This window comes from Protopterus annectens, chromosome 2.part2 (genome assembly GCF_019279795.1).
Source record: "Protopterus annectens isolate FY-2018-M chromosome 2.part2, PAN1.0, whole genome shotgun sequence".
In the NCBI taxonomy this organism is placed as follows: Eukaryota; Metazoa; Chordata; order Ceratodontiformes; family Protopteridae; genus Protopterus; species Protopterus annectens.
The window spans coordinates 923,130,495-923,142,996 of record NC_056730.1 but is presented as its reverse complement, the minus strand read 5'-3'; positions in this window follow the sequence as shown (position 1 = coordinate 923,142,996).

Sequence of the window (12,502 nt, the reverse complement as noted above, 5' to 3'; positions counted from 1 at the left end):
TTGTAATGGAATGCAGAAGGGGGATGCAATAATGTGAAATAGGAAGTTAAACACCAGGTTGCAACAAGACCTGCTGGACTCACATACTGCTGTCTGGCAACTATGCCCATTCCTGCTTGCCCTGTCAGCAGTGACATGGATCACAGCTCTGGCCCCTGAGTCACCCCAGCAAAGGTCAGCTCATGCATGACTACTACTTAAGTGTCTGTTGTCCAGTACTGACTGTGAGACTGCTAGGCCAGCTAACTGGGATGTTGTGAATATCCATATGTCACCTGTGAATGCAACTATGATACATATGCTTATCTTAATATGTAAAGGACTTATATAGGGTATGTGCACAGTAAACAACAGGTGCAGAAGTGTGTGTTGAACTGTATGTTATATACTGAGCCCATACCTGTCAACTGTCCAGAGTTTTGCAGGCTGACCACGTCTGCCTCATATTTGTAGTCAATGCCTCATACAGTTGTGCATTGTCTGGCATATCACTGGCAACCCATTAAAGACTGAAGTCATAACCTAATAGTATACATTTGAATGTCAGATGTCATATCCTGTGGAGTAGATCTGTGAATATGAAACCGTCTTTGCTGGCAACTACATGTGCTTTGGCTAGATTCATAAAGTGTCACTATTTTCTGGGATTTTGCCAACAAGTGATGTGAGGAGCTAGGTGTCTTAGCATGAAACCCATGTCAATGCAAGCGTACATTGTCCTGTAGGGTGCTGACATTTGTGCAGTTACTGACAATTGCTTTGCAGCTGTGGAGAGCACACTAACCTTGCCAGGTTATTCATCCCATCATATGTTTTGACCCCAAATGGAGGGCTGCAAAGCCACAGAAGGTGGAGTTTTAAACATTATCATACACAGACTCACCTCCAGTCTGGCCAAACATTATGACGTACAGGAGACATCCCAAGTGCAGTTAGTTGACAAAACAGCTACTTAAATCATAGCTAGCTACAGACCTCCATCCATGACTCTGGACACCCACCACACCTATCGGGACTAGCTGGAATCTGTCAGGATTCAATCATCTACCCTGCTTCTGGGTGACTTTAGATACCCAACCATAGTGTGCATGACCTATGCCAACTGAACATGAATGCACAGAGATTCCTCGGCTTCGTCAATGGCAATGCAGTGGATCAGCCACTCAACACTCCTACAACAGGTGGACATATCCTGTACCTGGTCCTAACCAACATGAGTAGCCACTGTAGCACTCCTACAATGTCATCCTCCTTGGTAAGATCTGACCCCCATAGCCATCACTGTTCAGGTCACCATCTCCCCTGCCCCCATCCCCTTGTCAGGGTTAAACAAAATAAACTTTACACAAATGACTATAAATCTCCACAGAGCAGGTACCTTTACAGCCACCATCCCATCAGTTGGAACTAGCAGCAGTGTCCATGCCCACACCACAATACTATGTGAGCATCTACATAGCTGTATGGACTCAACAATATCTGAAAGGACAACATCATCTCCCTCAAGGTAGGGTAAACATCCATGGAGTGGAAGCAATGTCATCATGGTCTGAATAAGCAAATAAGGTCACAAGTGATTTATCCTAATGCTATCTTTGAGTGCAAATTGGACACATCCATCAAGGCCAGTCAGTAGGCCTTCCACACATATGTCCGCAATCCCAGAGGCAATCTGCTCTGTAGTGGTGGTCAATAACACCACATACACATATGGCATAGATATAGCCAACCTGCTGCAGACAGATGAAGTGCAAACATCACCCCCTGTCCCCCATCAGTACACATGTGCATGTACAGTACCTGACCCCTCCCCTCATCATCAGGAAGCAGGTCCATAATGCTGTCTCAAAGGCAACACACAGAAGTCTCCAGAGGCCTGATATCATCCCTGGCTGCATCCTACATGAACTGAGGCATGAGCTCTTAGCTCCATTGCACACTGTAGTCAACCAAAGCCGGAGCACCAGTGTCATCCCATCTGCACAGAGGACAGCCACTGTCATTCCTATACACAAAGCCGGAGCAGTCCAGTGACCAAGCCAGTTATATGCACATCAGTCTAACTGGCCTGTTCTGCAAGGGCATGGAAGGCAATATCAAGGACATTATGAACAGGGAGATCAGTAACATCAAAAAGCCTGAGCCCACACAGTGTGGTATTGTCAAAGGGAGATCAGGCCTGTTAAACCTGGTCAACTTCCCTGAAGTGGTCAACAAACACAAGGATGAGGGGAAGATGGTGAACAATGCCCACCTTCACCTAGCCCAATTCTCTCATAATAATCTCTGGGCGGCCAGGATACATACACCTACACAACTAGGCATCAACCTGTATGTTACCAGATGGGTAACTAACTGGCTCAATAATAGTACCCACTCAGTCAAAGTAGTGGAACCCACCTCTAGTAGTAGTCTTCCAGAGTGGTGTACCCCAAGGATCAGTCTGGGGGCATCTACTGTTTGAGATATACTTATCTGAGGTACAATACAAAAGCAGTGGTCTGTGGCTGACCAGGTTTACAGTTGATTGCAAGCTGGCCACTGTCTTACATTCCCCTACTGATGTCAGCATCCTCCAAGAGTCCCTCACCCAAATTAATGACTGCTGCAAGAAGCATTGCCGTAAACGGAATGCCAGGAGATGCTTCATTCTCCCTGCTGTGGCAGATGACATCCACACTAATTATGACAGTAATGTACTTGAGCATGCAATCAGGTGTGAAGTGACTTGTGCACCAAGGTTGGTAGCAACCTGATAGTTTCCCACTGTGTGGGCACCATTGTATGGAAGGCTGTCTACATGGCCCACCTCACAAACATGGGTATGTCATCCAGGAACCAGGAGGCTACAGCATCCCTGTACTCCACCCGTATCAGACACATTACCAAGTACAATGGTTCCTTTGGTATGTACCTTGCCAAGTAAATGCAGCAGTTGCAGAGACCACAGAGGTTCCTGACCAGGCAATTCCAGGGTCTGCAACACCTATCCTATACAGATAGGCTGAAAGCCCTGTCCCTGTACTCAATCTCATACAGACTGATCATAGGCAACCTGTGTCTGGTATACAAGGCCATTTCCAAACCACCCTTGATGACATTTCTGCATCTCTAATCCAAAGGCAGCAGCAAGCAGATAACTCAAAAACAGAATAAAAAACAAAACACTGTGTCAGCAAGAAAAATTTCAAGTTCAAATTTAATCCAAGCCAGTAATACAATCCAAGCCAGTAGTAAGCACTTTCATCTCTCATGCTAGAGACTTCTTCAGACTAATGGCTTTGCCATAAAAAGCACAGACTTTAAATACTTCATTAATCATCACTTTAAAACATCAATTAGCATTTAAAAACACACAGAGATAAAATATAAAACTATGCTTATAAAAACTTTTCTAGTGTTTCAACCCCTTCCTTTTCAAATAATCCTGGAGGGAAACAGGCATTTAATCTGACCTGCCAACAATATTCCAACCAACCTAATTCTTCTTCAACATTTACTATCTGAACATTAGGGTGCACTGTGTCCAGAACTATACATTTGAAATTGATTTTACATTTCTTATCAGCATAATGTTTGCTCATAGCATTTTTTGTGTCTCCATTACTAATAGCATAATTATGCTTATAAATTCTATTGTATAGTTCTCTTTTTATTCTTCCTACATAGAATGATCTGCATTCTAAACACATTAATAAATAAATGACATTTTTGGATTTACATGTAAACTTCCCTGGGACCTGGACTACTGTTTTCCCTACCAATATTTCACCACTGTCAGTAAATAAATATTAGCAGTAATTACAATTATAACACTTAACCATACCTCTTCTTATCTCAACTTCTTTACCCTTATTAAGTTTACTTTGAAAAAAGTCTTTAAAATTTCTGGCCCTTTTTTGTACAAACCTTGGTTCATTTCCTATTTTCTCTGCAATTTCTCTATTTCCCTTAAGAATTCCCCAGTTCCTTCTAACTATATTTCTTATAGTATTGGAATCAGTACTATTTTGTATAGCTAAAGCTGTCGTATAGTTATTGTGCGTCTTGTCACTTGCATGGTCATGTTCTATATTATTTCTTTTTCTCAATTCATCAGAGAACACCCTTTCTATTTCTTCTTGTGGATATCCTCTAATTTTCATTCTTTTACAAAAATTAGAAGCTTCAAGCTCAAACACTTCATCTTCTTTAGTTAGGTTACTAATCCTTTTTAGTTGTCCCTTAACTATATTTGTTTTAGTCCTTTTCGGATGTAAACTAGAATAATGCAAATACATATTATTCTGAAAATCTTTCTTAAAAATCTTAGAAATAAGTTTATTTTCTTTTTTATATATTGTCAAATCTAAAAAAATAATTTTATCTGCATTATAGTTATGTGTAAATTTTATATAAGAACAAACATTATTAATATAGTTCAAAAAATCAAAATCATTTAATATATTAACAGTGCCATCCCATATTAAAAGGATATCGTCAATAAACCTTAACATCTTAACTATATGTTTGCTATGTTGACTTTCTAATATATTGGCTGTTGCCCAACCTTACATAAACACATTAGCATAGCTAGGGGCTAGGGCAGCAGCCATTGCAACACCATTCGTTTGTACAAATACTTGATCATAAAACTCTAAATAGTTATGACTCAAAACTATGTCTATCATCTCCATTAATAGTCCCACTGTATTCGGGGAGAATTCTTTAGATTTTAGTAATTCTACCCTAACTGTTTCCATCCCTTCTTTATTGGGAATCATAGTATACAAGGAATTTATATCTAATGTATCTAATATGTGTAAATCTGAGACACAAATTTCTTCCAATTTTTTTATGCAATCATAACTGTCTTTTATATAAGTGGTACACTTTGGTACTACCTTTAGTAGATGCTTGTCAACAAACACTGACATTCCCTCTGTTTTACTATTTCTACTAACTACTATAGGTCTTAACGGTGGAAAGTCAATATTTTTATGGATCTTTGGAATACCAAAGATCCTACTTAATTATGGATTGTTGTTAGATAAATTTCTTTTCATTTTATCATCAATTCTCCCTGTATAGAACCATTCCTCAATACAGGAATCAATTAAAGAAAATCCCTTTTTTACCTCAGATATACTCAAAGGTCTGTAAAAGTTTGAATCAGATAACATTTCTCTCATTTTACTTTCATATTCACTTCTATCTAACAATACCATAGAACCACCTTTGTCAGCTTTAAAAATCAATACATCTTCATTTTTGACCAAAGCATCAAAGCATTCCTTTTCTTTTTTTGTTAGATTGTCATCTTTGAAATTTGTGTCTTTAGCATTTCAAGCATCTGCAGTTCACATACATTAAGAAACATCTCTAATTCTTTGATTAATGATGTTTTATAGCAGCTAGATTTATACATTTCACAGTTGCTTTGCATTTGTGATCCAAATATTATACTTAAATTTAACTTCCTTACATAGTCTCTAATTTCATTTATCATAACCAACTTGTTCGCTCTTTGTGCTGGGGCGAAGTTCCACCCCTTGCTTAATACACAACAATCTTCATACGACAGTTCTTTACTGGATAAATTAATGATTTTGAAATTTACAGTACCTAAGTCTTCCAGTATTGTTGTTTCCTGTTCCAGTTCTTCCCTGGACCTTTCCTGCCATACCAGTTTTTTTTTGTGGTTGTTGTTGGTTTTTATTGTAATAATTAGATTTACCTTTTCCACCATCTGCTGTAACCTGAGCCCATGTTCTTCCTTGATTATCAATCCTTTGATATACTTCCATTACTTGTTTGTTTTCACCTATTCAGTTTCCTTTTACTTGAGATTCAGTTGTCATTGGTTTAGTTTTGTTGGCATCTTTAGTTTTGGGTCTGACTGCTTGTTCAGTACTTTTAGTTCCCTGTCCGTATCTGAGATCCCCTCTGCTACTCCCAGTGTTAGATTGGTGAATTTCCGCCACAATAACCTGACCATTATTTTTATTGCTCAGTCTTTCGGACCTTCTTACAACATTAGCATCATCATCTGCTACAAAGACATCTCCATTCACTTCTTTGATCACTGAATTTCTGCATATCTGTAAGACAACCCCCACTCTTGCAACATGCACGCAAGGCCCTCACCTGGTCTGTGACATGTATAGTACTTGTTGCCAGGATAGTGTAGTGTCCCACACAAATCACTGTCTGTAAAATACACTCCCTCCCCATGTCTAGCAGAGTACATATATAGCCCTCTTAAAGAAGAAGCTAGATGACTGCATGGGAAATGGATGAGACACCCCTGGCATCCCGTGTGTGCCCCAGCTGGACAGGGGAAACAGGTGCTGGCTTTGAAGGGACATGGGTGAAAGTCCGGGCCAGATGTATGAGGGCATCAGGGCCAATAGCCTAGTAATATCTTATTAGGCTATGCACCTAGTACTTTACATGCTTCCTGCATGTATTGCAGACTGTCCTGCAATGCTGTCTGAAATGAATCCCTGTGAGTGTCATCTGTGTAGATACTGCAGTGATAGTGCATAGTCTTGTTCCTTCATCAGTTATCATCACATATCATTACACCTTGTCATTGTATGTGATCTGTATAGCAGTAAGTCAGCTCTTACAGTATGTGCATATGCACTTGGTGACACTATATAGCTCACTCCAATAGCCTTGGTCTTGGTCACAATAACCATTCTGCTACTAGGCCAATCACAAAGTAAGATTTGTCACCCTTCCTTCTGGGCCTTACAGAGGCTGTGAAAGAGATGTATTGTGGCAGACAGAACTACCATAAGGTCTGCCCTGATGAGCCCATAGGTGTCAAAGCTGTGCCAGACTGTACCAGGAGAGTGTGTGTGTGTGTGTGTGTGTGTGTGTGTGTGTGTGTGTGTGTGTGTGTGTGTGTGTGTGTGTGTGTGTGTGTGTGTGTGTGTGTGTGTGTGTGTGTGTGTGTGTGTGTGTGTGTGTGCGTGTGCGTGTATAAGCAAACATTATACTACAGTGTATTAATTTACATATGCTGTCTTCCCCTCCCAGGTGAACATGGAGGATGGTGTCTCTCCCCCTCACAACCTGATGTCAGTGTCTTAGTGGACTCCCATGATGATTGTGGTCATAGTGAGGCACAGGTGGGGATGTTGGTGCCTGCATCTGTGCCATTGATTGATATCCTACTTTCACCCACCATGTCCCTGAACACAGTATGCCTACACATATCCAGTCCCCAGCAGCCACGAATAATGGACAGGTTGAGGGCGGTGGCATGTAACAGGATAGTGTGTTGACTATGGTGAGTGTGAGTGTAGACACCAGCCATAGTCAGAGAGCAGGTGAGGTGATACACAGGCAGATGGACAGGGGTGCTCGATGGAGGACTGCTGCCCATCAAGCCCCTGTTGCAAGTGCCACAGCAGGTGTCATGGTCTGTCATGGTGGCACAGGTGCATACTGACCACAACACCAGATAGATGCTCAGGGTCTTGAATGCAACTGTTCCTGCCATGTGTGACAACCTCCATGGCATTTGTAATGCCATACATCATCTTGCTGATTTTGTGGATAGACAGTGGGGTGAGACATTGTCACTGCTCAACCATGCAATGTCTGTGCTTGAGCATGTGGTCGGAATAGGGCATCAACCAGGTGGACATAGGTCAGCAACATGATCAGCTGAGAGCCCACATGGCCATGCACATTGACAGTCCCATAGTGGCAGTACCAACAGCACTACCGAAGGTAGGGTGCTGTCCACACCACACAGCAGCAAGCCATAGGCACATTGTCCTGGCCAGTCCCATCAAGGATATGGATCCAGCAGACAGCAGTCACCACTGGGGAGTAGTACTGCATCTGTCTTTGGGCCTGGTGGTGCCAGTAATACTCCTGGCAGAACCAGTTTCCACATCCTTGCCGGGAGATGGTGAGCCATACATCCTGCCATGTATGGTCCATGGCTGTCCAACATAGCCCTGTGTCGGGCATCCATATGGCTTGATGGTATGCAGACAAACACCCACACATCCCTATCACAGGCAAGTCATCAAAAGACATGCACAGGTCCTCTTCACGGTCCAGTTGAACACCACTCCTCTAGACACACATGCACACATGATGTCAGCCATATGGCTCAGCCTAGGCCTCTGGCAATCCAACACCACACCCTATGCATGTAGCGATACATGTGCTCGCCCATCTTAAACATACCATCGATGCACAGACATGCTGATATGGGTCTGATGCACAGGGTGACTATAGTACAATGAAGCAATGTCATGCTGTGCAAGGTGCTATTTGCTTGCAGTAGTTATGGATACACATCAAGGTGTATGTACCTTGTTAGCCATGATGCACTATTGTTGTTAGTACTGCTGACTGACTGTAGTGTCATGTACTGTATTCTGGTTGTGATCCAGGTATCTGTGTGTCTGCAAGCTGTGGGTCTGCTGATAGTAGCGATGATGAGTAAGGTGGAGTGGAAACACAGTGACCTTTTCATAGCCAAGGTACAGCTGTATATGTACATGTTTACCAAGTGTATTTACATGCAACAGCATGTGAGGGGCAATTGTGGCATGCAGTGTGACCTTGCATACATACCCTTGACACAGCCACCTAACCTTCATACATGTCACCTGGGTGTTCTGTAGGAACACAGGCTGAAACATACAGAGGAGGTTACTTGAGTACTGACAGTAAAGAAAGGGTACCTCCTAATGCTAAAATACAGCTATCAGTAACAAGTAAAAACAGTATTCAAAATGAAATGCTGTACAACAATGGCCAATGAAGTAAAGTTCTCTTGGAGAATAGGTAGTGTGGTTAAATGATATAAAACTTAAAAGTGCAACATATATAGCAAAAAACTTGCATACATTTCCAGTACTTAAATTAATTGCACTTACAAGATATTCATGGTGTGAATGCAGTTATACCATAGCGAAATGATGGCTCCAAAGTTTCCAGTCTTATGATGGCTTCAAAGTATCCAATCTTTTGGGACCGATATACAAAGTATCCACACTGAAGATGTAGTAGCTGCTATGTGACTGTGATGAACTGTGATAACAGCTTAACCAGTCTAACAGATCAAATAAAAGCTTCTAGCTTTAATGGTAGTTAAAATCCTTTTATTGTAGGAAAAGTTAAAATCTTCATGTCAAGTTAAAATCTTGATGTAGAATAAAACAGTCCCTATGTATTCCAAACGATAAGCGCTTTCGGTATCTTCTTCAGATCGTAGAGATTGGGACTGGAAGTTCCTTTTCATAGTGCTTGCTTCCTTTACTGTTGAGACAATCATTCAAACATCACACTGTCAATCAGCTGTTTAAACGCACCAATCCTCTTTCCTCTCAGCTGGGGGTGTTCCATTTCCTATACCTTTTGCTTTGAGGGGTGTGACCAGTCATGAATTATTAAGCCAGACACACCTCCATGTTAGCTGATAGTTGGTCTTCTAGCTTTTAGTATAGGTTTCAGTGGAATGATGTTATTCAAGCCTGGTTCAATATCAGCACGAAGGTTCACAATCCACTTACTCTACCTGCATTCAGTAATATTTTCAATGTCACCTTTCCTTATTCCACTATATACATTCTCTATCACCTTATATGTGAAAGAACGACCGACATTTCTTTCAGCATGCGTTGCTAAAGCATTATGTGGATCTTTATTGGTAATGTCTCTTTGATGTCTCAAAATGCGATTTTTAAACATCTGATTAGTTTTTCCTACATAGAATGCAGGGCATAGTTTACAGGTAGCCATGTACACCACATTGGGGGTTATACAAGTGGCTTTGACATTAAAGGTGTATTTCTTCTTTGTCCTTGGATGTTCAAATTCATTATTACAGTCAATCAGTGGGCATGCTGTGCAGTGGCCACACTTGAACGTGCCTTTATGTCCAATGATTTTATGTTTGCTAAACCCATCCTTTGTGCAAAGTAACCTCTTTAAATTTTTCTTATTCTTGTAGCCAAAGCATGGTGTTTCACCTACAATGTCTTTTAGCTTGGCATCCTGGGTGAGGATTGGCCAAAACTGCCTTATTATGGATTTAACTTGTGTGTTGTCTGTGCTGTAAGTTAACATCACTCTGGTGGTTCTGTCTTCTGTCTTATTTTTCTTTGGGATTACTTATTGGACATACACATTTCATTATAGCCTCTCTCTCACCACACAACTTCCGGTTTTTCTGAATCAAACCAGTTACAAGAACCCACAAACTCACAGTCAAGACAGAAAAAGAAAAAAATGCTGAATTAAACAGTTCTATAGTGTTGAATATTTCTCAATATGAATTGACCCAAGCAGAAACTTCTGTTTTACAGAAGGGGTTAACTTTCATACCCTCTTTAAGATCCGATCTGAATGAATTTGTTATAGACATAAAGCATTTTGGACGTAATGTGACATTAAGAAATATTTATGGCACAAACACAGAACAAGTTAGAACCTTAAGGAAACCAAGTACATTTGTACCTGTAGCCCATCCTGTTGTGGAACTATTCATGCGGCTGTGTAATAATGCAGTGGAGAAATTAAGATAATAAGGCAGTTTTGGCCAATCCTCACCCAGGATGCCAAGCTAAAAGACATTGTATGTGAAACACCATGCTTTGGCTACAAGAATAAGAAAAATTTAAAGAGGTTACTTTGCACAAAGGGTGGGTTTAGCAAACATAAAATCGTTGGACATAAAGGCACGTTCAAGTGTGGCCACTGCAACTTCCTCACAATTGATGTAAAGGACCTGTATACCAGTATACCCCATGAGGTAGCACTAGAATGGGTAGGACTCATGCTTATGAAACACAAAGCCCCTACTAGGGAAATTGACCTAGTATCCGTCCTAATGGACTTGGTATTAACAAATAATTACTTTTTGCACTGTAATGAATTCTTTTTGCAAAAAATAGGAGTTGCTATGGGTTCGCCTTGTGGGGGAAGTGTAGCAAACTTGGTAATGGCCTATTGGGAATCAGAGTTTGTCTTTAAAGGAAACGCATTTTCTGATTCCTTTTTGTTTTATACAAGGTTTCTGGATGACATTTTTATTTTATTTAAAGGTAGGGAGAGCGATGGCCATCAAGTCATTGAATACTTTAACAATACCACTGAGTTCCTGCAATTCACTTACACTTTTCATTGTGACACTATTGATTATCTTGACATCCATTTAGGTAAAAATTACAATTTAAATGCATTTACTGCGAACATCTTTAGAAAATCTACATATTCCAACACCTTCCTCCATTACACCAGCTGCCATCCTTACCAAAAGAAGAAATCTGTTGTGAAGGGGCAACTGGTAAGAGCTTCTAGAATGGCCAGACTAGAGGAGGATTTCATAAAGGAATGTGTTCATATACGGAAAATGTTCACTCATAGAGGTTACCCAGAAACCTTTCTTGACCCTATTGTTTGGGAGGTAATGGACAAAAGACACAGTAATGTGTACTTGCCTCTTTTGAGGGCTAATATTGTAACACCTACTGAGGACAGTGGTGTTAACTTGGTCGAAAGGAACCAGTGTGGCCAGAATGAGAGTATGGTACTAAATAGTGAACAACTTAATAACAGCACATCTACTGTCAAATTTATTACCACCTTCAGTACAAGTACCCTTTGTTTATCCATACTGAAGAAAAACTGGGATTTGTTTAAAATACAACCTGAGTTATATGAAAAACTAGGGGACCAACCTATGATAGTCTACAGGAAAGGGAATAATATCAAAACCCTGTTAGAAAGGCATGACATGCCTACAGTGAGATGTCCTGGTATGCAAAAATGCTTGAACTGTAATTACTGTAAATATGTCCATGAAGGCAACTCGTTCAGCCTGAATGGACAAGAATTTAAGTTGAGGAATAAATTTGACTGCAACACTACATTTACCACCTACATAGCAAAGTGTACATCCTGTCTAGCATTCTATATCGGTAAAACCGAAAGAAGATTGCGTGAAAGGATGTATGAACACCTGTATGCTATTAGAAAAGGGAAACTGGAGAACGCACTAGCAAAACACATGGCGGCTTACCCTAACCACGGCTTTAGATTTATGGCAATTGACCATGCAAAAATTGATCCGAGAGGAGGCCCTAGAAACTTGAAACTGGAGGAATTGGAACTAAAATAGCAGGTGAAACTAAACGTGTATAGCTTCCCTGGACTAAATGAGTCTTGTTCAATAGGAAGTTTATTAAAATTGAACAGTCTAAAGAGATGATGGCCTTGATGTCAAATTTTTATGTTTTTGTGTATGACATTTTGAACTTTTTGACATTTTCAGTTTCTTAATTGTACTGTCAACATGTTTGATATGACACTTGTAATATAAGGTATGTTTAACTTATCATATATTATATATTAATTATACATATTAATGTTATAGATTATATATATATATCGTTTTTGAGAACCACATATACCTTTTGAGAACTTTATATTAGGTTACACTACATATAGAATTACCTCACCTCCTCAATGGAAGTTGAGTTTATTA